Genomic DNA, 26,429 nt, shown 5'->3' on the forward strand with positions numbered 1-26,429 from the left:
GAAACTGACCGAGCTGGAAACCAAGCCAGTGCCACCACGAGGAACCAGAAGGAGTGGGAGTGATACAGGACATGTCTCAAGATAAAGTTGTGGCAATCCAGATTTAGACAGGCCTAAGTGGAGGTGTACCACTAAGAGTTACTAATCATCCTGAATGAACCATGTCTTAAAGGAAATGGGCATTCTGAGCTTTGGGTTTCATTTTAAGGTATTGATTTATGTCCCTAAAACATTTTAAATCTGTACATTAGCGGAAAAGTTATTCTACATATACTGGCAATATATTCTCTTAATGGAATACATAGTAATGAAATTTTGTCTCACTAGATCTTTAAGAGCAGATTCAAACTTTAAGGATTATGAGTTCAGGCAGGATAATGCCCGTTTTCTCTGCCTGATGGCTAGCAGTAACACTTTGAAGCTGGTTTTGATAATAGGTAGGATACCAAAGTAGCCACTCTCAACTTTAGAAATCTTTTCTACTTCATTGCTTTAGCTTTAACAGCCCATTTTTGAGTAGCAGAAATGGCAATATATTTATGAAGACACACTAAATAAAACTGTATTGCTTTTACAAGAATACACTCCAGATTATAACAAAGTTATAACAAAAATCTCATGGGTCTGTAAGAACAGTGAGAGGACTGCAAGACAGGATTCCATCAGCTTCCCAGTGACAACTCTTCATGCTGGGTACCCCACGGCATGAGGCCAAACACACCTTCAGAAATAAATGCACAAAGTGTCAAATCTTTTAACATCACCTTTCTATGCAAAGCATTTCTATCAGCCTACCACCCTTTTCCAGACAGGGAAATTCCCACCAAGTCATCAATAATACATACAGGCAGCCATCAGTCCACCTACTAATGAGCAGTTTCAGCACACAGCACCTATTCAGAGAAAGCAGGCCTGGAAGATGAGAGCATAGCCCTTAATAATTTACAAGGCTTACAAATTTACAGACCTTATCCCAAAAGACAAACAAAAAGAATGTGATAGCTACTCAGATTTCCAGAACAAACCAAGACACAGCATTTCAGAAGCCATTAGGATCTATCAGTCAATAATACTCTCCAAATGTTCTTCTGTGGAATAACCTGTCAGCCAAAGAACCATCCGTCTCTAAAAGCCTGTATTATTAGAGATACAACATCAGGAACCTTAAGAAACTTGCACTGTTGAAAATTAGCTTGAAAAGGTTTGAAAATTATTCAATATGGCAAATGCTAAAAATCTTTAGAATTTGCTGTTTGAAGTAGACAAAACTGGCCTAGTCTGGTTCTGCATAGAATAAATACCAGCCCTCTACAAATGTCAAGCGTGCCCAGGGACGGAACTCACATCCAACATCAAACACTCACTTTGGCAGCACAACACAGAGAACCAGGAGCAGGGGAAAAGACAGCCCATGGTCTTGTCCTGGGACTAAACACTCAGTTCTGTACCTGGCCAAGCAGGTGATCCATATTCCCACCAGCCATTAAGTTACACAGGCAACACAGGGATTGGTAGGAGTATCTGGGAAGGAATTATGATGATGCAGTTTGGTCTACTTCTGACAGCCAGATCTGCAGTTTATATCTGAGAACCAACAAAACAACCCTAACACCAATTCCTTGATTTTCTTGGTGTCTCCTACTACAAATAAACACCTTATTGCTGTAAAACTGCTCTTCTCTCTGCACCAGTAGCTATGAGGGTTTGCCTCCAGAAGGAAGCTCTCCAGTTACATGTCCTCTTGTACCAGATCCCACACTCAGTTATACCATATTCGTGAGCCTGCTTTGAAGTCTTCCTAAAGGAGATAAACTAAATGCCGGAGGAGCTGGCTGGAACACCCAGTCATGCTCTGTGAGAAAGGAGGAGGTCCTGTGTTCTTCCCTGGCTCTGCTAAGCAGGTATTGGAACATGAACTGAGAAGCTTTAGGTGCTCCACCTCGTTTCTCACTTCCTTTACACTGATCATGTGGGTCTTGGGAGGGATTTTTTCCAGACATTGTAAATGAGCTGCTATACCTTCCCGTCCCTATCCACATGACCAGTGAACTCTCCCTTCCACCTACAAAATCAACACGCAGAACTGCTACATGATATGGGATAAAAACACTTAAAAACCAGATGTGCTTCTTAAAACCCATGTCTATCACATTCCCTCATGAAGCAGGACACAAACCAACACTTTATTGTCGATCATTCCAAAATGACAACAATTAAGGAACATGCTATTTCCCTAATTACAGTTTCCTTTATTATAAAATGCCCCTTTACAAGCCGTGAAGCACAGCCCTGTGCTGCCTTGTCAAGGCTGAGTGTGTCTGACACTTGTTCTTCCCTAAAGCTCTCCCTTACCACATTAACACCTTCCCCTGAAGGCTTTCCACAGTGGGCCATATCACAGGGAGTGTTCAACTCTTTGATAACATTTTGGGACTACAAGGAGAAAAAACAGCATTTAAAATAAAACAGAACTATGAATTAATTCAAACAAGGAATGGGCAACTATACATTCCATAAATAGTCAGTGCTGACAGAAATTATCAAAAGAATAATCGTTACCTTCCTGTAAACAGAGTTTTTACTGAGGTTTCATACTGCATATTCCTTTGAAACAGGACACAAAGATGAAGGAATAGGTGGTATCTTTTCAAACTTCCTTTTGCAAGTAGAGTGTATCCTTAATGCTTAAACCTAATTAAACTCAGAACAACTAATTCCAGGCAGTAAAAAAGCCCCATCTTAAAAGAAAGGGGATCTGATAGGGCAAAACTATTATTTCAGTGCATGATCTGGAACATGCTGAAGATTAAATATTAGCAGCATATGTTCATGGAAGGAAAATAAAAAGATGGCATGTTAACAAATACAGTTTTTCCTTCTGGCTTTCATGAGGTTACATCAAGTTCATTATATATAAAAACTTAAATACTTCAAAATAAAAATTTGTATGTATTAACTTGTCAGACCAACACAACAATGTCTCAGCCTATAAATAGCACTCCCTGACCTACACAGTTCTGGCTAAATAAACATTATCCCTGTTTTCAAAGAAAAAGATGCAGCTCTGGATGATCTGCAGTGTGACTGGGGCCAGGCTCCTGACAGCATTCCTGACTGCTCAGCTGGGACACTCACCCTGTCACACCTCCTGAGATGAGCATACAGAGTTAGGGTGATCAGTGGATGAGGTATAAGTACTGTAAGAAAAGCAAGTGTTGCCAGAATAACACTGGTATTGTAAACAGTAAGACATATCTAGGGTTACTTTTAATCAAAATTAAAACCAGTAATTGGTGGAATTGATCTGGACACAAGTTCAGTAGTGCCATATTTCAGTCCCAACATACCTTTCTTCCACAGAAAAGTGCTTTTCTAATATCCAGAATTAAAAGAATTTTTGAAAGACCATTCTGTCTCCAAAGAGACCATTAGGATCAGTTTTCCATTCTAAACAGAAATTCCTGTCTTCTCAAACAGCTCCAGCTCCTCCAAAATAACCAAACCATCTTGAGCTTTCTTGCGTACTCACCTGCCAAAAGCAACAACCACTTCTAAAGGAGGAACAGCAGAAAACCAAGAACTATTCTTTAATGGCAGTGAAGTTTGAACGAGTGAAAATTATTGTTGCTTTTCCTGGAATGACAATTACCAAAGGTTTAGCCCAGAAACTCTCCTTTTTTGTTTTTTGGGTTTTTTTTTTAAATTAGGCTAGTAAGATGTACTGCCTTTCCCCATTTGTTTTTTGTCACAGATCTTTAAAGACCTGCTACCCGCAAGTTGGAGATTATCTATGTTAACACTTTAAAGATTCATATTTGTACATGTGAATGTTATCCAGAATTTTCTAAATCAGTATTTCCCAAAGTTTTGAGGTTTCTACTTCAAAGTTTCAGTCCTCAGTAAATATTATTTGCACATCCCATTATAAAGTTTTAAATTTAAAATCTTAAGGCGATGCAGTCGTATGAGGCATTTCCTAACACAGTGACAGGCCATAAACACCAGGTATTTTGTGGTACATGCAGTCAAGAAATGCACATACCATATCTGCTTATTGAGAACGGGGTGTAATTATGCACCAGGGTATCTCACACCTTGCCCCTTCCCAGCCTGCACACTGCTCAGCAGGGATTTGTGCCATTGGGAACCTTATTTTTCACACACGCTCCTCTCCTCAGGCACTAAAGTTTTAGAACAACTTTCTCATTCATAACAGGTCAGAACATTTTGCCTACAGACCACACACAAAATGCTCAACATGACAGCTCGGGTGTTTTGAAGGCTGCTAAGACGCTGCTGTATAAATTACAAAGGCCATGGCACTTTCAGCCCCCCTCCAGGACCTGCCCAGCCAAGAACGCCAGAATCCCCTCTTTGAGTCCAGCTGCAGTGGGAAAAAGGGTTCCCAATGCACATTCATTGTCCTGAAAGTTACAGCACAAACACATTAACTTACAAGGTGCACACAGAATACAGGACATAAGTTATGCCTGAGGAGCCCCAGGTCTTCTTACAGACAGGTGAGAAGGATTTCATGGACAAATTACTCTTTCAACTGGCCTTCAGGTCAGTAGTTTTCAATACTAACTTTTTATTAGATACTTCATTAAGTTATTGACAATCCTTATTTTCCTTTCTGAAACTGCAGAGATTTAATTTATTTTCTTAACAGGACAAGGTATGCATTCCCTGAGGATCTTAAGTTACTTCATTGCTATAAGATTAATTTTCTCTAATCTTACTCCTTTATAACTCATTCCTCTGTTCAAAGAGGTTTTCTCTCCCCATGAGAAACTAACACAACATCAAAGCTGCAATGCTGTGCTTTTCTCAGTAGTAAGAGAAAATGACATGAGATACCAAATTTTTTATACTAGAATTTTGAACAGTATCTTGTGATATAATTTATGGCATGAAACCTTATAGAATTTTGAAATTGTCTATGTTTTATGATTTGTAGTTACTGTATATAGCAACAAAATGAAATATATAAAATATATACCCACTTGATAAAAAAAATCCAATGTTAAATTCTCCATTTTAAACATAACACAATGTAAACTCCTCTGCAAATGCCAGTCTGTCTACTGTAGACACACACAAGCTCATCTCTGTACTGCTGCCTCTCTCCTCCGTTGAAGTAAACACTGAATTCAAATAGGAAACATTCTGAAGCACAATTGTTGAGCTGTTCCCAAGGGATAGTTACAGTTTCATGGCTTAATCACTCCAACTTTCCATTTTGTTAATAACATAGTTGAATAAAAATGATCTGATGCTACTTGTGCATTCATTTTAATGAGTCCCTGAAAGAAATGCCTACAGTGAAGCATGCCCAGATCTCCTGAATCAGTGGGAAAAGTTCTGCACAAAGATTAGAAACATCTTCAGCTTCTATACATCAGTAACATCTTTTTGATTCTGAGTCCCAATTCTGCTCTGAAGAAAAAGAAGTTTTAGATAAAGTTTTAGTTAAATATGAAAATCAGTGCCTGAGCTAACATAATCCTCCAACCCCAGCTTCCCCTTACAAATCTTAGCATATTAATCTCCTTTCCTTTTAGCTGCTCCAGTTCTTGCACAACAATGCCATTTCCTGAATTCAAATCTCCACAAATAAACCTCAAAGCTGAATAATACATTATTAAGCCCTATGAATACTCCCTTAAGCAGGGCATCCTTAAAAAACTGGGCTACACTGTCACAATTCAGCATCATTTTCTTCGTCCTTTAAGGGTAAAAACAAGAAGCACTGCAGCAGCCAACAACCTAAAAATCCTACTGAAACATAAAACTTCTACTCTCTGCAGAGGAGATTTTTAATAAATTACTAATGCTTTGTTTAAATCCTCATCCCTCCATACTGCAGTCATTTATTTCTCTGTGGATATGTGATTTGCACAGGCTCACAGGGAAATCCTGGACCGGTGTGTTCAGGGGAAGGAAAAGCATCCGCACCTTCCGGTACAGCCCCAAGCCACACACCTTTCCCAAGTGTTCAAACTGTCAGTGCTCAAAGATTAACCTAAATGATTGTTTCTGCAATATGAAAAATTTAGAAGTATTTTACCTAAGAAGGATGCTCAGTTTTGATTTGCCTGCTCTCTCAGTTTTGATCTGTTCCTTTCCTAGTGCAAATGCTCACTAGAGGCTAAAAATGTGTGTAATTACTATGTTCGGGGTCCAACCTGAGCACAGGCTGGAGACTCTCTGCATTAGATATTATCTCAAATGAGCTCTCTCAAGTGTGACTTGCTGGATGAGGAGGATGGCAGCTGATGGCAATGCAGATTGCACATGGACATGGTCCACAAGACACTTTTCACTAAAAATCTATCTCAAGCAAGGAAAAAATAAATCATCTTGAAGAGCAGCTACTACAGGGGAAAAATGGACTGGACTTCAGAGGGCAAAATTTATTTCACAATTAACTCCATTAAAGCAAACTATTCATTATCACTGCTGTATCATCCACTCAAGACCCATGAGATACTTTTCTCAAAAGACTTGGAGAATACAAACAGTATTACTAAGAGAAGATTAATTACCTGTTGTAGGCTAAACATTTTAAAAACGTCTTTGCAGTAATCCCCAGTGAAAAACACTGACTAACATTCAACAGGAGAAGACAGTGTTTCACACATTGAAATTAGACAAGTTCATTACACAGGGAACAAGAAATAAGGAATTGAGAAACAAAGGGACATAATCTCTCAACTTGAACCATTTTTCAATCATCCACACAGCAATATGCACACAGCCCTGCCCCTGCATGATGGAGCAAGTGCTCAGTACCTTTATCAGCTCAAATATTCAGTGCAGCAAGTGAATGCTGAGCCTGGAGCATGCCTTGGCAAGATGAAATGCCAAGCAGTGAAAAGAGCTGAGCCAAAACCACTCTGTGCCAGTCCAGCCTAAGCAGTGCTTTCCTAAGGAAAGAGGAACAGAAACCAAAGCAATTTTAAAAAACTGATCCTGAAAATTTACAAACCAGGAAACAGACTCACAGCTCTTGGAGTGGTGCCACTATCACCAGCATCTTGTCACCTCCCTCCCCATGCCCTCTAAGATACGTCCTCCAAAATTACTCTGAAAAATCAACTGAAATGGAAGTGAAGAATCTAGAATGACAGACTAGATCTTAAGGTACAGCTATTTTAAGGAAAAAAACAAAACCAAAAAGGGAAGCCTGAAAACAAAATCACAACTTAATCCACCACATTTCAGCTCACTGTGTCACACTGACACCTCTAATTCCAGTATCTTACAAGTCTAGACATCTGTCTCAAACTTTTAATCTGAAGCTAAAAACTGGGCAAAGTTGATGCAGTTTGAATACAGCAGTGTACCAGACTTTATGAAGAAGAGCCCTTTTTACATTGCTAAGGTACAAGACATGTTTACAGGGTATTCTGCTCCGAAACATCCAAATTTACTCAGTTAAGTTTACTTACAAAATGATTGATTACTCCCTACCCAACTGCATGTAAAGCAAAGCTTCTGGAGCTTTGTTTTTCTCTTTAAATAGTAGGGAAGCAGCTGAGCCATCCTGAGTCCATCTGCATGTTAACAAAACATTTCTTAAGGTGCAGATTTACAATCTGTGTAAGAAGATAAAAATCTGCACTTTTGGTCGAAGGGACTATCCCTGCACTTCTCTGGCAGCTGTAGCTGATGAAAGTGCTTATGGGTTGTGTAATCAGCCTGATAGATGTGCTTCCTAAGCTGGCTGGAAGCTAATCCCCCACACAAGAAAACTTCCAGCCAGACTGGGAACTTCAGCTTCATGCTTTTCATATTACTTCAGTTCAAGATTATATACAAGAGGCAACTCTAATTTCCTAGCATGTAATTGCATTTTTTTTTTTTTTTTGGTAAGTAATTTCTGATCATGGAAACACATTTAGAGAAAGGCTTTTCCAGAACTTTGGTAATTCTTAGGTAAAAAGTTGACTGGGGCATGATATAATAACATTCTCAATAAACTCTAACACTTATTTCACTAGACTAATTTCCTATAAATTGCATGTCCGTACTGGTGTGCTAAGAAAATGAAGTTTATTGCTATGTGCCCTCCCTTAACATCTGCCAACCAAATAAAAAGAGGGTTAGGACTACTGTGTCTTAAACTCTGCAGATTTTGGCAGGGGAAAGTACCACCTAGTAAACAAAGACTGCTGGGGAAGGCATGACAGTTTAAGTTCTGTCCTTGGCAGAAGTGACAAAAAGGCCACTGCAGGATGCACTTGGTGTGACAAGGGGATGGTGGTGGTAGAGCAGACTAGGACAGGAAAATGAGGAACCAAAGGGAAAGTGTATTGGAAACTAAGCTCTCTCCTCTACTCAGAAATGGTTAAAAAACACCCACAAACCCCAGTGTTCCAAGAACTTGTTTTCTGCCCCAAACTGAGAGGAGTAAAAACATTTTTTCAAGGAAATTAGATATTCCACAGCTTTTTTTCAGTGTTGTGCTTACACAAAGTGATACCACTACACAAAACAATCCAAAGTTAACAGGTTTAACAAAATATATTTCAACTCATTTGGAGAAAAAAAGGGAAAAAAAGTGTAAAGTAGCTCAGGACAATTAACGCACTTCTGTGAATTGTTCTGGTCATAAAACTGACACTTTCCACTTCAAAAACATCTATCCACCTTTTCCAAACACGAACAGACTTGTATTTCCACCATAAATCCTATCTTTCCACCCTAACACTGAAAATTTCCCACTGACCTCAAGGGCATCCATTTCCCTGTAAGTCCCAAAAGGATAATCAACAGCATAAAAGCTGCAGCTGAGCAGATACCAGATCCATTACTGTAGAATGTATTGGGTAACTGATCCATAACTATAAAATATTTATCTACATTTGGCATGTGGCTATCAAACACCATCAAGTTCATTAGGCAGTTTGGTCCAAGGACACATTTCTTGCAAGAATTATTCCCAGATTTCACAAGAAGTTGGAGTATGTTTTCAATCACCACATCTTACTTAGAATATAATCAATCTATAGAAGAATAATTAACTTGCAGATCACATAATCAAAAAGTTCTGACAGAATCACCTCATTAATTCCTCTCTCCTACGCACACAGAGTAAAACTCACTGGAAAAAATGCTCACACTGTTTTAACTTGGTCACTTCCGCTTTGGTTTGGTTTTTTTTCATCCTGAATAGAAAAATGGAAGTAATTTTCTTAGGCTGGCAAGAGCTTGTCTCTTGAATCCACATTAATAGTTGGCTTTCAGCTTTGAAGATCAGATTTGATTAGTTCCCTGAACGAAATCCAAAAATCAGCAGCTAGTCCCTAAAGAAATATTCTTCTTTTGGGAAGAGATTTTGTCCCTTTTTCCTCAAGCCTCTCCCAAAAAGGATGCAGTCATTACTAGACACAGGATTCCAGACTGACATTTTTTTATGTGGCTCTGAGTTTGGACTGATTTATTAGAGTAAGAGATTCAGTAAGTCCATCTCCCATATTAGCTAAGCTGAACTTGCTGGAAAATGACAATTTAGCACCTGGAAGCAGGTGGAAACTGAATTTCTCAATATATGGATAAAGGACAACCCATTTCTATTTATGTATATCTAAGAACCAAGGAAGGGAAGAAAAACAATAGCAAGTTACCAAAATACAACTGCTGTGCTACATTACATAAACAAATATTTACAATCCTAGCCAAATTTATTTGTTAATATGTGAATGTATTTGACACATCAGAATGAAATCACTAAATAATCCTGCCAAAATGTTTTGGAGACAGAACTCCTTCTATGAGAACGTGGTGGTAAAGCAGACAGGCTTTTTATGCTGCATCATTAATAATGCAAACCCAGCAAGACCAACAAGAGACTGCAACAAGTTACAGCCTCACTTGTTACAATGAACCATTCCCAAGACTACAGAGATAATCAAAATCATCTGATGGACAATGCAACCTGGGAGAAAGAGTGGTTTTGTAGGCAGGGATTACAGTTTGACAAGTTTTACTTTTGTTTGTTGACAGCACAGGAGAACAAGTTAAAGGTACCCCAAGAAGCAGTTTTCTAAGTTTCTAAAAATAAACAAATCTTTTCTGTTGTACTCCTAATTCCATGAAAATGAAACTTCTAAAATTTTGAATCGTTTTAAACTCCCAAAACCTGAACAAAAATGATTTTTCCAGCACTGCAGCACCACTTGCAATATACACAGAAGACAAATTCTGCTCATTTTCCAGCATTAAAAAGCAGATGTTCTTCCGTGCATTAACAACACTTGATTATAAAATAAATTTATCCTCTGTGCAAAGAGGAGTGAACATAATGGCTCCCTGAAGGCACAGCTTCGAGGTATGAGGGCTATTAGTTCAATTTCTTTTTCAAATGCTGCAGAGAAGGACGACAGAAAGAAAGCTTCCAGTTGTGATTCTCCTAATCCTTTTGGTCTGTGGATGCCTTCACTCCAGATTTCCCTAATAAACTCTGTTACAGCACAACCCTGCCCTGTCCTCACAACACACAAACTGCAGTCTGTGTGGTCTAGTTAGAATAGTTCAGGGAAAGCATTTTGGGTTTCCAATGATTATTTTTTTAAAACCTGGGATAGCAAGAGAAGGTCATTTCATTTAAAGAACCCACAGGAATCTCATAACATTTCAAATATTTTTATTTGTGTGTGAAGATAGACATTTGTGTGGGATGTGGAGGGGAAACTTTGGGTTTATATATTAGTTTATTTGGGCAGAGGATGATTGCTGGTTTCCTACCAGTGTTTTTGCTAAATTCCTTTGCTAAACTCTCTATAGTATTGATTACCTGTTAAAAATTTAACGTGTGCAGTAAATGAAGCAGAAATAACACAGCAATGTAATCAGTCAACAGCAAAAATTCTCAAAAGGGGAAGCAAATCTGTGGTGTTTGGGAGTGGCATAACAACAAGTACCACTGGTACATTTAAATAGCAGAGATACATTGAGGGAAATATATATGCAATCAAGCATATAAGAGGGAGGAGGAAAACCAGGAAGAAGCATAAAGGGCAGAGGAATGAACAGAATGAAGCGTGATTGAGTAACAACCCATGCAAAGAGGACCATCTTGGAGAGATCTGCTCTAACAGCTACAAATTCTTCTGCAGAGAACAGATAGCCTTTACAACAGTCCACAGACTTAAAATTCAAAGCATGCTGCATCACTAAGCCCAAGTTCTACAAATAACTTTATTTTAACCACATCCTATAGGCTATGTTTAGCCCATAAATGTTTCATTGCATTTTTGAACAACCAGTTACTGGCTATACCTCCAACTTTTTCAAATAAAAGCATCAGAAATGTACACAATGTGGGAGTATGGGTACTGAATATTTTCTTTTGTGACAAACTCGACTTGGAACACTGTCACCTCCCCACCCAGCTCTCCCAATCTTGCTGCTGCTGTTCTGCAGATCTGCTGATCCACAGGCACCTCCCCAGTCCAGGTGCTAAGCCCACAAGGCTTCCATGGCCTCCTTTCCAGTATAGCCCTATGAACCTGTTTTCTGCACAAATGAGAGAGCAACACATTTGTGATAAGCAGATGGAATGCAATATGGCCAAGGGGCTGTAAAAAAAAAAAGGTCTGATATAACTCATTCCTGCTGCTGCTGACATCCTTCTGTACGGCCATAGGTTGAACTCATCTGGGTAAACAGAAACTCAGCTAAATAACTTGCCTCATTTTTTCTGGGACCCATTTCTGGACAGAGGCACATGAGTACACGTGCTAATGTAGCATGAAACCAAGAGACAGGACAGGAGGTGCAAGCAGCTCTTTAAAATGGGTTGTGCAAGACATCTGCCAAAACACTACTCTGATCTGAGGGTTTGGGTAACAATTAAGGATTACATGGGGAGGGATCCTAGAGCCATTCCCTTCTCTTCTGGCCCCACAGCATGCTCTGTTACCTTCTCACATGCCTCAGGATAAGCTCTTTCAGGGACAAAAAGCAATACAAATCTTTAACAAAAGTTATGGTTAAGCAGAATGAAAAGTCTACTGTAATTTCCTTGTGTTAAGTATAGAGATACTGCACAGATCCCTCTCCCTTACCGTGTTCCTGGTGCCAGTGTGGCTCCCTCCTGTGTGCTGGTCCTGATGGTTACAAGCCTCATCACTGAGCCAATTTGAACTGCAAACCTAGTGTCAAAACTGTCTTCACTGAAGTAACTCTGTTGCTTTAACAAGTTAAGTTCAGTGGAGGGCCCACGGGTGCTGGTGACAGGGGAAGAAGCAGAAGCAGCTGGGGAGAGGAAGGAAGATAGGAGGAAGAACTAAGCCATTATTTTTGGATTAATTTAGGTGCTGTTTCATGCTACAGTTGAGAGAGGGAAAGGAAATAAGACCTATAAAGAGAAAAGTACTGCTGCTGGGTAATTAAGACCTAGGAGTAAACATGCCAAATGGTGTTTGCCACATGACAACAAACAAATGTGAATCAGAATGTGAATCAGTACTGAGCAGAGGAGGGAATGTTTTCTCTGCTATTCAGGAAGCACTTCAATTGTTTAGGAAAGGTGTGAGTCATTAACTCTGCATGTACAAGTGAGACATCCAAAGCTATAAATACTTGACATACTTCAAGGGCTCTTTGGAATGGAAGAACGGAAATCTATATGTACTTTTTCAAAATTACAGAAGCGTGAAGCCATGCATCATTTCACAGATTTTGATTTGTTGTGTTTAGGCTCTTCTGAATTGCATTACCCAAGCATGACGAGCTCTAACCTTGAAAGGCCCTGCTTTCTTGCTTCTGATGCTCTGGGTAGTTAAACAGTTCTTTGTGATAAAAGATGAGAGGTGCACAGGAACTGGCAGAATGCTATTTAAATGCAGCACTTTTGTATGTCTCAGTTGGTAGCTGATCACAGCCATTAAGCAAAATTATCTTTCTGATGGCAACCAAGAATCTCATGGCAACAGTCACATGCCATAAAAACAACCCTCCTCCTCTTTGATTTCGCATCTGCTTGTAGGAGCTCAGCATGAAGGCAGTAAGGAAGTTTTACTGCCATCTTGCAACATTGACTTTTATGGATTCTTCAGACTATAACACACTGAAGCTCTTCTTAATCTAACTCCTAACATAATTTATTACTTTTAGACACAGGTAAAAAGGCTGGTTGGGCTCCAGCAGGGTTTTCATTCCCAGCTGAAACCCACCACAGTAACATCAGTGCAGTGGGATTATCAAGTCGTGGCAAAGGGCAAAGCTCCTGAGCTAGATTTAGCCAGTCTGGCAGCCTAATGGCAAATATTACTGTAATAATCCAAGTATAGATCCCATTCCTTCAGATATGCAGCTTTCACATTTTTTCCCTATGAAAATCATCAAGTTGAGATGGTATTAAATGCCTACACAATCCTTCTAAAGAAAAATATGTTTTTTTCCCCATGTGTTCTTCAAAACGATTCTTGTACTGCCTTTTACCTTGGGATAAGGGATTCCAAGGAATACTGACAGACTGTACATGATCACACTACAGGCACCTTCCAGAAGGGAGTCATGAAATTCCCCAAGAGTCCTGGCTAACCCAAGTTCAGGGAGTAAATGCATTACTCCACTGTGACTGACAAACTCCTGGGAAAACTGCACAACAGGAAGAGGGTAAAACAGAGCTTAAGAGCTTGGACACACGTGAGTCATTCATTTACCCTGACCCCAAATCTCAGAACAGAAATACACAAGAGGAACATAAGAAGAATGCTTGGCTCTGTGTAAACACATGGAAAGTATGATTTTTCAGTATCATAAATATTTAATTATACTTCTAAGGATGTCACTAGTTACATTCTAAATTCAAATTCCTTTAAAAATTCCCGTGAACAAAACTCCTTAGAGCTATGCTACTATTTTCCTTAATTTGATAAAAAAATTATGAAAAAATATTTTTATGAAGAACTTATTTTCTCCCAAACACATCTAAGTTCTCTTGTCCTCAAGAGAGATTGATCAGGTATTCTTACAAGCCAACTGATCTGTAAAACCTTTGATGAAGAGTTTTTAGAATGTAGAAGTCTAACTGCCCAGCCTACGGCTGCCTTTAAAATGCTGCAGTCTGCATTAAACTGGTGCTACATCACACCCAACTTCCTTAAAGTTGGGAAACCAGCGTAGTATGAGGTGATATCCCTTCCTTTGCTAGCAAGTTCCAAGTTTTATTAAATTTGCTCACTCATTGCAGGCTTTCAGTTGTTGCACACTTGGTATTACAGTCTTTTCACAAAGTGAGCAATGCTCTATAGAAACCACCCATGTTTTAAAAACCTACATGTCTGAAACAAATATTCCCACTTACTGCTTCAGAGCAAGTAAATCAAGAAACAGGAGCTCATCATGAAAGGTTCTGCATGCCAGAGCTGCCCAGACTGCAGTGTGATAACACAGTGCCTCACAACTACAGCTGCATTATTCTGTTGATGTATTTGTGCAGTCACCAAGGCAATACTGATAATTTATGTAATAAAAGACACTAAAAAAAAAAAAATTAATTACCTTGTACTGTGCCATTGGTGCATCTTCTCTCCTCTGTCATCCCAGGAAGCAGAAGCAAACTGCTCCTGCCACAGTAACCTGTGTCTGAAGGACAGTGAGACTTAAAGAGCTGCTGCTGTGAAGTCACGAGCTACATTTGCAGCACAGTACATACAGTGGTTCTCTAACATGGCAGCAATAAGAAAAACATTAGTTTGTCTCACTTTCAAGAAGTCTAAAGTAGCAGTAGGGCTTTCCAGCCTGGAATCACAAATCACTTAGCACTGTGCAATTTAAGAAGGATCTAGGGGATGCAGGTTTTCCACAGCAGGGCCCCGTCAGGCTGCAGAGCCAGCCAGCAATCAGCCCTGATCTCCCTGAACATGCATCCTTGGACTAAAATGCACAGAATGGAAAAAGCTAAATATGCAAAGGAAGAGACACACATGTATAAACACATCTAAGTGTTTCAGAGAAATTGCTCCTGAAAGTGTCACTCAAATGAAGGCATCATATTAAAGTGATTCTTCCCAAAGACATGTAGCCCAGACGTCCCTTCTGGGGTCATTCAGCAGAGGTTCTGTCCCCCAGGGGGGCACAGCCAGCTGCTGCTCCCTCAGCCTAACAAATTCTGTCTTAAGGAGTGGGGCTGACATTTTACCACTGCATCCACATATTCTTTTCTCACATAAGCAGACATCTGAAGAATGGAAAAAAAACCCCACCTCATTTGTGAGTGGGCTGAAGGTACCAGTCAAGAAGTAAAAAGTTGCTCTTGTCAGAGAGTGATTTATCAAGCTGCTGTCTCTCAGCAAGAATATGAAGAATGCCTGTGCAAGCTCACTGCAGTGCAAAGGAAAACAACTTAGATTTAAGATGTTTAAATCCCTAAGAAAACAAATCAGCTTCACTCTGTACTGAAATCTAATAAGAGGTATTGCAGCTCTGTCCTGCACTGTGCAGGCAGGGACAGTACCCTATAGCTGAGGGATGACTGACACGTAAGGGACAACGTCCCTTTCATGGATTCGAACTTGATCTACAAAGGATTTATCAGTCTGCATCAACAGAGTGCTGAACAGAACTGAAGGAACGTGGCTGGCAGGTCTAAGGACTTCCTAAGCTTCTGAACCAAAAATAAAATTATCAATGTATGAAATATTCTAAAAAAATTTTTGTTAACCAATTTTTTTTTATTTTGGTAAGTACATAGCCTCATTTTTAGAAATAGTAGTGGCAATGAGACACTCACAATGGTCAGCAGAACTCACCCACAAGGAATTTTTGGGAACATATCAGTGTTCCAGGCTCTCAGCTCTGCCCCATTCCATTTTCTCTTTGATGTCAGTAAGTTATTCATCTTATTAGTTCAAGTTTTATCTTTTGATCAAACTTTTGTAATACATAATTTGGAAATTAGTTTCTTAGAGGGACAAGAGCTGTCAAATCAGATCAACCCCAACAAAGCGGTAACAGCTTAGGACAAGTCAGAGCCAAAGCTGGAATTTCAGAGCATACGTGCAAGTTATTATTTTCTAAAAACCACAGTGTTGACATTACAAGGGAAGAAAAGAGAGGAAAGATCCTATCTCCTGAGCCCTTGATCAAATTACTTCATAATTCACCCACTAACCCTATCCCCTGGTTCCCATAACAGACAGCAATCTGAGACAGAACAAGCCTGTGGATTTTAGAGCATTAAGGGAGAAAAGGGAACAAACTACAACATTGCAACTAAATCTCCAGAGGATGTAGAAACACTCGGGTATTTTAAACAGCAGAATAATTTTATGAAACCTTGCAGATATAAAATATGGGGACAACTTGAAATTAGTCACAGTCCATATGCAAGATACAAAAAGTAGGAGCCCTGAACTATACAATGTCTGCAGTTTCCTATGGTTTCTTTCAGCAAACTTTTTTCAAAGTAATTGTCAAAAGATATTAGATTCCAGTATTTCGAAGATGGTATCTACTAGTTCTTAATTTATCCTAGCCTCTTATCTTTGAAGCAATTCAGTTTCTGTCTCAGTGCCTAATTTCCATTTTACACATCCTATAATTGTGTTTGTCCTTTTGTCCTTTAAAGTTGACTTCTAAAGATTTCCATCATTAACACATCTACAAGGAACAAACAACCTGCTCTTTCTGTGTCCTTTGGTTGAGATCTAATTATTAAAGTTATAATTACTAAAATATGTAAGGAGAAATAAGTTGGAAATTGCTTTAAATTGCTCTTCTACTGAAAGCTGTGGGCTTGGACATTTCTTTCGTTAGGAAGGGGTATGTGTTTTGCAGAGGTTTCAGATCCTTAAACTAACTTGTTGCATGAGTTACTTGTTCACTTTGCCTTCTATCAAGTCCTGGTTATTTCTAATCATATTTAGTTTCCTTTTGCATATTTAGGAACTACTCCTCTCAGCCCAGAAATTTTATGCAGTGTTTCTAGAACTATTTACTAAGACTTTAAAACATTTCTCCTTCTCTCTCTTCAATATCTATCTTCTTAATGGGTAAAGCATGAACTTTATCTTCTTAGGATATGGACATGCTAACAGTTTTTAACATGTAAACCCAAGAGCTGGCAAGCCCTCTCCAAGATTAAAAAAACATGAAAAATAACTGACAACACTGAGCTATGCTTATTTCATGATGCAGACTCTGTTCTATACAGCAAAGTATAAATAGTGTCCACAGCTGTGCAATTTATCCTCAGCCATTAAATGTCTCCACAGTTTTACAATTTCTAAAAGTGTCTGCACTGCCTACAAATGAGCTGCATTAATATAAACAGCGTGTGAATGTCCAGAGAGCCTATAAAACAAAAGCCCTAGGAACAGACCTTAACTAAAAAGTGGCACTTTCAGATTTAAAAAAATAAGAACTTGTAAGTATTTCACTGTTGATCAATTTGCCAAGAACCCTTTCCAATGTTTTGATCCCTCAGTCTTGAATCCCTGGAGGGAAAACAAGAGCTTGTTTGAAAAGGATGCAGCCAGCCATCCCCTCTGCACCGTGCCTAAGTGCTGGGATACCAGGCATCCTGCTCCAAGTCCCAGAACTGCCTGGTTTCACCAAAACATCCAGCACCCGCCAGACAGAGATGATGAAATAACCTGCAAAGACTGACAGATTCAAACAAGGGATCACTAACAGGTATGCACAGGAAACACAACTAAACATGGGTTCATTGGCTCAAGTCCTAAATAAACAAGTTCATGATATAGATATATACTGTTAAAAATCCAGCACTGTTCACTTACGGCACTCTGCAGAGGAATACGTGAGACTAAAATAAGCTGTAAGCTGTATCTTATCTCCATTTTAAGAATGAGCAAGTTTCTTAACCTCTTTGTCTCAGTTTCCAAGGCTACAAGTGAGGCATGACAAAGGCAGGAAGAAAACCCAGATATTTTTTGGCTCTCAGTTTTTTTCTTTTTCTTTGCTATGCAGTCATCTTATCTTCTTAAACTTTAGGATTTAGTTATTTAAGTATAGATATTATTCTATGTTCAGCCTGTTTTTTTGGTGATTCTAATCAGTTTTTCTCTATGCAAATCTGGCCAATTGTTTGGTGATTAAATTTGATCACTTCTTGCTTATATGCACGTAGAAATAATCAAGGAAACAATACCCTGAAGAGCACTAGTGGAGGAAAGGACAGATTCCTATAAAATAAAGTCAAACCAAGCTGTTTTTAAAGATATGCAAATGACGTAAGAGAAGACAGGAAACCACATTTAAAGGGAAAATCAAACCCGTTGTTTTGTAAAATTTCTGGAAAAGCTTTGAAAAATGGCTTTTTCTACTTTTCTCTTGCAGAATTTCTTTGTTCACTACAAAAGAAAAAACAAAGCAACAGAAAATGAAGTGATGTTCCTCCTCTGGCAGAAAAGTAATGAAGTCTCCTCCCCCTTCCAAAGCAGATCACAGTTTGCCAGCTTTGGCAGCCACTGTAGTATTTAAAATAGAAATGAATCCCAAAATGTGATTTGGCAAAGACCCACTGAAATATTCAGTAAGTCTGTTTTCCCTCTTTTTCACTTCCTTTCTACCATTCTAATAATATCGAGAGATGCTTTCGGGCACCTCAGGGATGAAAGGCACCCGTGGCTGACACCCAGACAAAGAGCCCCATGAACTTTAACACACATGGAACACATGGATCAGACAGACCAGCTTTGTACGGAGAGGGCTCCTTGTATGGCCACGGCCCAGAGTGCTGGGACACTTCCAACAGCTGCTCTTATTCTTACACACAGCTTGAGTTTGATGGAGGCACCCTCTGTGCCTCCCCAGACCTGGAAGCATCAGTTCCTCTGGCACTGGCAAAAGCCAACACCCAATTTTGCCACAGGTTCCAGCAATTTTTCAGCACACACAGACAGAACTATGATTTTCATAACACTTTTGTTTTCACCTACACTGAGGTGAATCCTACAAGCCAGAACACACAGTATTTTATAGATACGCTGTGCTGAAAGAAAACAAAGAAAATACAAGTGCATAAGATGAGAGATGAATCAAAGATGTGAACCCTTCACAGGGATATCCGAATCCACTGCCAGACTGAAGCATGCTAGCTGGAGTCAGTATGCAACAAACTCCACTCAAAACAATTGCTTTGGAAAAAAACTTACTTAATATGAAAAACCACTTGGCACTGGGTGGGGACAATAAGCCAGTTGTCACAGATGCTTGAAGCAACAACAGAAAGCATGTTTTATTAACGGAGGTACTGAGCTCGATATGAGGGAACCATGACAGTTCAGCTTTAAAGAACTGTCTTCAGCAAGAGGAGCAGATCATGTGGCACCTATAACCACTGCTTCATTGGGCTTTAAAACTACTGACTTCTCTCTAACTAGGAAGTGCTGTATATAAATTAATCCATCTTATTCATTCACAGCATAAAAGCAATTAAGTATCTCTGAACCCACAAAATGTTAGCTTTAACATGCAAGCAGCCAGCCAGCTGACTCATTCATACAGTAGTTTCAATTTGAAAGGTGGGCAAAATGTCTTCAATATATTTATGCAATAGCACCACATTACCAAAGTAATCCTGTTCAGGATCTTGTGACATACCTCCAGAAAATGTCAAGACCAAAACTCTCTCATTCTAAGGGGAAAGAAACTTTCCAAGCATCAACATTTTGTCTTCTGTATGTTTTAAGCCTTAGAATTTTTACAATCACATTCCAAAGCCTGAGTCATTTCTACTTTGCCATCAGTAAAACTGTTCAAAGGCAGCAGCAGGAAGACTCAAAGATTGATTTCACACATCATTGGTCCAGGCAGTGTTTGTAAACTGCTGACCCCCACCCATGGAGAATTGCTAGGGCCTTGCAGATCGAAGGGAGACTTCCAGCCTGCTAGACAGTTTATAACTGATTTGAAACCTGAGGTTAGCCTGTCAGTTTTTCCTAAAAAAAACTTTTAAAGGAGTTAATTCTAAATGAGTCATATTAGCCCACGCAAGCAAATCAGCACATTGTTCTGATTTCCCCTCCCTAAAATGCATCGTGTCCTCAGTACAATGCTACTGCACAAGTAACTCAGGACTTGCCAAAAGCTACCACCAAGCTTTGATTACAGCAGTCCTATTTTGTATATTCTCAAATCAAACAAGAACTAAATCAGCCTACTAAAAACCAGCCAGTACTTCAAAATCTCCAGTGAAGATTAAGAAATAAATCTCTGCAGTAACGCATTAGCCAGGTCAGAAAGAGCCTCATTTTCTCGCTTCAAGATAAGACTGTGGTACACATGAAAACTGCTGTGCAAAAGAAATGACAAAAAGCACCAATTAATTGTACCAAATTATTTTAATGCAGATCATTGCTACTAAATGTTTCAGACAACAGTATTTCCACTTTGCCCCTTTGGCTGCCCTTTCCAATTGATTCAGCTCCACAAGTGAGAATGTTTGCATTGTCACCATCAGCATTTTGTTGAGAACACTATGCTCCATTTTAGATTTCAGTATATTTTACACAAGAGTTAAAAAAATTGTGAGTGCATATCATTTTGCCAATCATTCTCATCTTATTAAGCTTTTGTCATGGTCTGACAATACCAAAAGACTTGAATGCATTTTACTGTTTTGCAAGCAGACTACTTTATCTCTTGTCATAAATGATGGAAAATGTGATCCTGAGGTCAACGAAGAAAATTGTAAAAATGAGGCTTCTTTACTTACAAGTATTTATTCAGTCTCTGACTTGGAGTTTAAAGGCAGGATCTTCCATGCTCTAAAAATAGCAAAAATCTGTTTTAATCCAAAATTTCAATTTTTAGATGGGAGAAGAGCACCTGGATTAAATCATCTGAAAACTGAGCAACAAACAAAGCATCATCCCATTTTCCAAGTTTTTTCCCATTGCTGAACAATACAGAAATTAATTCCAAAGATGACTCCCAAATTATATGTTAAGTATTCAGCCGTAAGAAAAGCAAATACTCATCAACAGGTTGGGCTGCAAGCTTCTGATATGCAAGGCAGCTCTTTGAGCTCACAGAGAGAAATATTTAACTGGCAAAATGTACGCTTGCTCTGAACTGACTGTAACACATGACCTGGCATGTGCTTTGACAGCAAGTCGTTCAAGAAAGATGACAATACAACAGAGTTACAAAAACAAAATACAGCAGTGTCAGGATAAGCCTTTGGAAATACAATTTGTGATGTAAAGCCATAAATCTTTAACATTCAAACTAAAGACTTGAAGTTCTTAGAAGCAGCAGCCTAACTGCTGAGGTTAGAAGACATTCCCATACTGTATTATGGCAACTAAATAAATATTTACCATGGCTGTTTTCAAAAGGCTGGGTTAGCAAAGTGAGTAAGACCATGAGAGTGTTCTGGGTCCTCTTTTAAACACTAGAATAATTGACTTCAGGCAAGCCAAGCTTTTACTACTCTTATTTGTAAAATCAGTAACTTATGGAGTTCTGCATTTTGAGAGGAGTTGACTTAAAAAGCCATTTCACTTTGCTGCCTCTCTGCTTCCAATACACAGACAGCTGGGATGCTCGTTAAAAGTCTCCTCAACCAGCACTTTAAAGGAAAAAATACTTCAGCAAACCAAAGTCACAGCAAATTTCTGGAAAGATGAGCACTGCAGTCACACTCCCCAGACAGTGAAATGCTTCTAAATCACCACTACCTTCTAGTGTAATACTCTGAAGATAAAAATGGACTCTTCCCAAAACATGAATATAGCAGAAGATTCAACATTAATAGTTGCTTCAAACAAATATATCTATAAGATATACATATACACATCCAGATAAATCTGAGCAAAGACACACATTATTCTCAGGATGAAAACAGAAAATGCCTCCTCTTTGAATGAAAGTTCATACAACATTTTTCCCCAATAACACTAAAAAGTTGATTTTGAGATAGAAATAATTTTTAAGCAGTAGATTTCAGAGCAAAATAGTGTAGAGTGATCACATTTGTCCAAATCTTCATGGTCAAAGATATTTACAAAGAGTCCTCTTGAACTATTGACAGAAATTTTATAGCTTAACTTCCACAAATACTAAAATGGATCAGTCAGTAACTGTTTTCTATGAAACTATAAACTCATTTATACACATAAGATATGTAACAGTGGAAGTTGGTGCATGGGAATGCCAGAACTGACTTGTCTGCAAAGCCAAACAACAAAATAAACCACAGCACCTAGAACTGTTTCTTCAATTCAAGCACTTTTTTTTTTTCTCCACCCAAAAGACATACTCTTTTTTTCTAAGTGACTGCCTTTTTGTCAGATTACAAAGCAGGCCCTTCAGCCCCAAGTTTGCTTTGTCCACCAGCCTCTAATTATGAGGTGAAAGAAGAAATAAAGCAGAACACAAGTTCCAAAACCTAACAGCTTCCACAGTTTGTGCCAGTATTTCTTCAGAAAGTCATAATTTTATACAGAGGGAATTCGATAAGTACCAAAGAAAATATTTGCTATTCAAAACACTGCAGTTAAGCCTCCCAAACAAACTGTGGGGGACTAGAGGTGTTACAGAGCTAGAATATAGGGAAATGCTTTTACATGGCTACAAGCAGCAAATACTTTGTCAATGCAAAATGAAAACTTGAGGTCATGCTCAGAACTTAAAAAAATTAAATGTTATGTAATAAAAAGCACAAAGCTCAAGAGAGTTGCTCAGCTGAAAAATATGAAAAAAACCTTTCAAAACAACATATTTATTCCAACACATCTTAGAGAGGCAGAAGAGACAATGTTCCCTCTCTTTGCACATTGTGTACCGCTTTTCCAAAAGCAAATGTTTATCCCAGGTCCCGGCACATGCTGTGAAACAGTGCAGACGCATTAGGGTCACACCAATTAGCAAAGCAGCATTCAGAAAGACCGTTACCTTCATCACAAGCTGCCTTCACTTTCCTCTCTCATGGTAAAAAAAAGAAGGCAGACTTCTATTTCAGTATTTTTTCCTTATCTAAAGGCCAGATTTCTGATTTTTCAGGTGCAGCACAATTAACTTCAAGATTGACATCCCTTTTGTTCTCTGCATATTCTGTTCTTAAATGGCACTGTCACATGCACCCAAGGACATGGAAATGATGAGTTCACATGGTTTATAGACTGCATTCCTTATCAGCCTGAGGAAGGCACCTCAGAAAGATGCAATTGTCCATTCTCCTATTTTTTAAGATCTCAGAATACCAGTTAAGTCTAGTTCATCTCTGAAATTAATGAACAGAGTGTCTTTTTTGTGGTGTGACAGCTCTCCTTTCTAACCTTCATCATACACCCACTACCAAGAAAACAGCAAGAATGTTCAAGAAAAACTTACAGGTGCAGACTGATGACTGCAAGTGCACCTCTGAGACAGCAAATCCCCTCCCACTGGTCTCAGGAAGGATCCAGGAGCTGCCCAGGCTTTGAGCTGTCCTCTGGCTGTCATTTTCAGACCTTTGTAGCAGATGATGCAGCTGGGGCAGATATTTTACTTTGCATCATCCAATGAACGTTTTTATGTCTGATACACATTTACCTTGCCTGCAGAACAATTACTCCAAGAAGTCATGGAAAAATAGTGATGGAAAAGAAACCTTGACCTGTGTGGCAAAGTGAATTAAACTAAAAGTAGCTGAAATATATGAATTTTAAAATACCTTAGAGACATTTGTAAACTGGTACGTGAAAGCCAAATAAAAATTACAAAAAATTGCCTCACATTCACAGTAGGAAAGAAACAAAGTTTTTAAATTATAACTGTTCCCATATAGTTTGAAACACTTGAATGGACAAGCATCTCGCTCATTATCAGCAAGAGAAACTCAAGACGCCACATCCATCTGCTGTAGAGAGACAGCTGTGCTCCTCTACAGTGTCTACACTAATGACAATGCTATCGTTTTTGGAAAAGCAGAGTTTACCTTTGTTTAGAAACTGAGACTGATTTTCAATTATTTCACTTGTTCAGTAATTTTTATCCACAATGCAGGTATTTGCATCGAGCACAATCACTGCAACTATGAACTGGGTACCAGCTACTTATTTTTCCAATATATTTTCAAACTTCTATTGTGATTACTTAATTGAAAAAGTACACCAACTCTTTTAGTCAGCAGAACACAAAAAAATATTCAATGTGTTATCCATGCAACACAATTTAGTGACTATTGACTGAGCTTATAACCCCCTCAGTAAACACTGATTGCTGCTGAAGACAACAATATTCATTATATGGATTCATATTTCCTCTTGTGTTCTACAGATTTCATTCCATTTGGGTGTTCAAAAACTTTTCAATGAAAACACCCCAAGTTAGCTTACTATGTAGACACTCCAATATTTAATATGCAAGAACTGCAGAAACTGAACTCTAGGGGAAAAAAAACCAATTATGTAACATTTGATGTATTAAATCTAATTCCCACTTATTTAAATGCTGTTGCTTTGGTATGTCACCTGTTTACTGTTATTTCCCCTAAGAATTATTATTATGCATGAACCTTCCAGCTGTGAGGGCAGTTGTGTAGGAGTATTTTAGAAAACGCCATTATTCTACAGCATTTCCATCATTCCCTCTGGGGGGACTGAGCAGAACTCCCCGATAACCTGTGCCGGTTATCTTTTCCAACATGTTTCTATACAACACTGTTTCTCACTCTGCAAATTTGGCTACAGAAGGTCTGTCTGTTGCTATCTCCATTGTTCAGGAACAGCACTGTTGATTTACACTGATAAAGATAACGTACAACCATAAGCAATGAAGTCAATCTGCAAAGGACAGAGTTGAAAAAAATCCTGCAATGTTATCACTGTTGCGTACTACAGAGAAAAATTACAGCCTTGTGGAAAAAAGAAAGATGAGGGGTGAGAACTGGGCACCTTTTTTACGCACCACTTCTTGCTGTTTACAACATTATGCAATCCAGTATGATTTGCAATTGTGTGTGTACAGAATGTAGTTACTGAATCCCCTTCTGATGCTGATGGCAATGCCCATCAGAATGGAACCTGATTCAGCTTCTCTCTTTGAAAGCAACAAACAATCAAACACTTCCCACACTCCAACAAGCAGAACAATGGAGAATTATGCAGAACACAGGAGAACTCACCACGACTAAAGCTCCAGTGAGGTTGAGGAATCTCCATCTAAACCACTCTGCAACCTCACCTTAATACTGTCGAAGGAGGTTTTTCATGGCAACTGTTACTAACAGTGTCTCTCTATCACTTGCTAAAAAAAGGTACTTTATGTACCAGAGTGCAACACTCCGCCTGATGCTCCAGTTACTGAACAACTTGACTAAAAGAACCACCTTTGGAAGAGATTTGCTGCTGCTCTGAGAAGGTACGTGGGTTAACTTGTAAGGAACCATGACCCAGCACCCTGCCTGCCAACAGGTTCATGGAGCAAGATGCCAATTAGGATATGGCAGCTGGAACTGACACAGCTCACAGGGTAAATGAAATACAGGGGAAGCTCTGAGCTCTGCTCGTACTGACATTTTCTCTCACAGGGATGCTGCCTTTGCTGTACAAGAAATACTTACCAGGCAAAATTCAGAGGCACAGGAGCCTCAGCAAGCTTTGCCCTAACATGCCTTCGTTTTTTGCGCTTCCCAAACAATCTTCTCTAGCCAAAAATACTGTGCTTTAACTCTGAATCTGTCTCACTTCAAGGCCTGCAATAACACTTTCAAATTTTTGTTGTTAAAATTGAAAGGTATGTTATTGACAGCTTCATTAGCAGCAGAGCAGGTTTGAGACTTCCTTGCTAATAATATGATATTCCAAATTAAAAACAAAATTCACAGTATGAAAACACAATTTTACATATATAAAGTTCTAAAATAGTAAGCATTTATGAGTTGGATGTATGTTTAACACCAAGTTCATTGAATTCTTCCACTGACTACAACATACCACAAGCTGTTGCACAATCACAGCATGTGTAACTGATCACATTGGCAGCTTTTATGTGCCCCTCACTCTACATCTTTACTAGGAGCTGTCTCCCTGCTTCTAAAAACTGAAAATGTCTACAGTTTACAGAACAAAAGTCATTAAATAAACTATCTCCTCCAAAGATCATTCCAAATGGCAGGAGTCACTCCTTAACCGTATAGTTACAGACTTAAAATTAAAAGTCTGAGACTGGGGAATATTGTGCAACCTGTTTTTAAGGAAAACTACCCAATCTAGATGAGGAAGGCCCAGAAGGACAATTAGCAAAGTTTAAAGCAAATGGAAAAACAATTACACAACATGACTTACTCCCCCATGGAAAACTCCTGGACTAATATTTATTCTCTCTGAGCTTGTATATATTTGCATTAAACTTCAAAGTTTATTAAAGCAATATTGATGCAATTCTGAGCCTTTAAAGAAAGAATCAGTGATTTTAACAGGATTCCAAACAGGCTAAGAGGGCACTCTGCAAAAGACTAT

The 26,429-nt window shown here is 38.9% G+C and overlaps 1 protein-coding gene across 5 annotated transcripts in view; it reads right to left on the bottom strand.

Annotated features, from left to right (window-relative positions):
• Positions 1-26,429, bottom strand: part of PEAK1 (pseudopodium enriched atypical kinase 1) — a 110,186-nt gene that overhangs the window by 78,352 nt on the left and 5,405 nt on the right. The window contains exons 2-3 of one of the 5 annotated variants that reach the window (XM_069026268.1): positions 14,518-14,601; positions 12,075-12,264 (exon numbers count right to left, since the gene is read on the bottom strand). The exons of the other annotated variants lie outside the window; for them this stretch is intronic. The gene's annotated coding sequence lies outside the window, so the exon portion shown is untranslated. The remainder of the gene's footprint in view (positions 1-12,074; positions 12,265-14,517; positions 14,602-26,429) is intronic. 5 annotated transcript variants of the gene reach the window in all.

Source organism: Aphelocoma coerulescens, chromosome 10, assembly GCF_041296385.1.
Source record: "Aphelocoma coerulescens isolate FSJ_1873_10779 chromosome 10, UR_Acoe_1.0, whole genome shotgun sequence".
Lineage (NCBI taxonomy): Eukaryota > Metazoa > Chordata > Aves > Passeriformes > Corvidae > Aphelocoma > Aphelocoma coerulescens.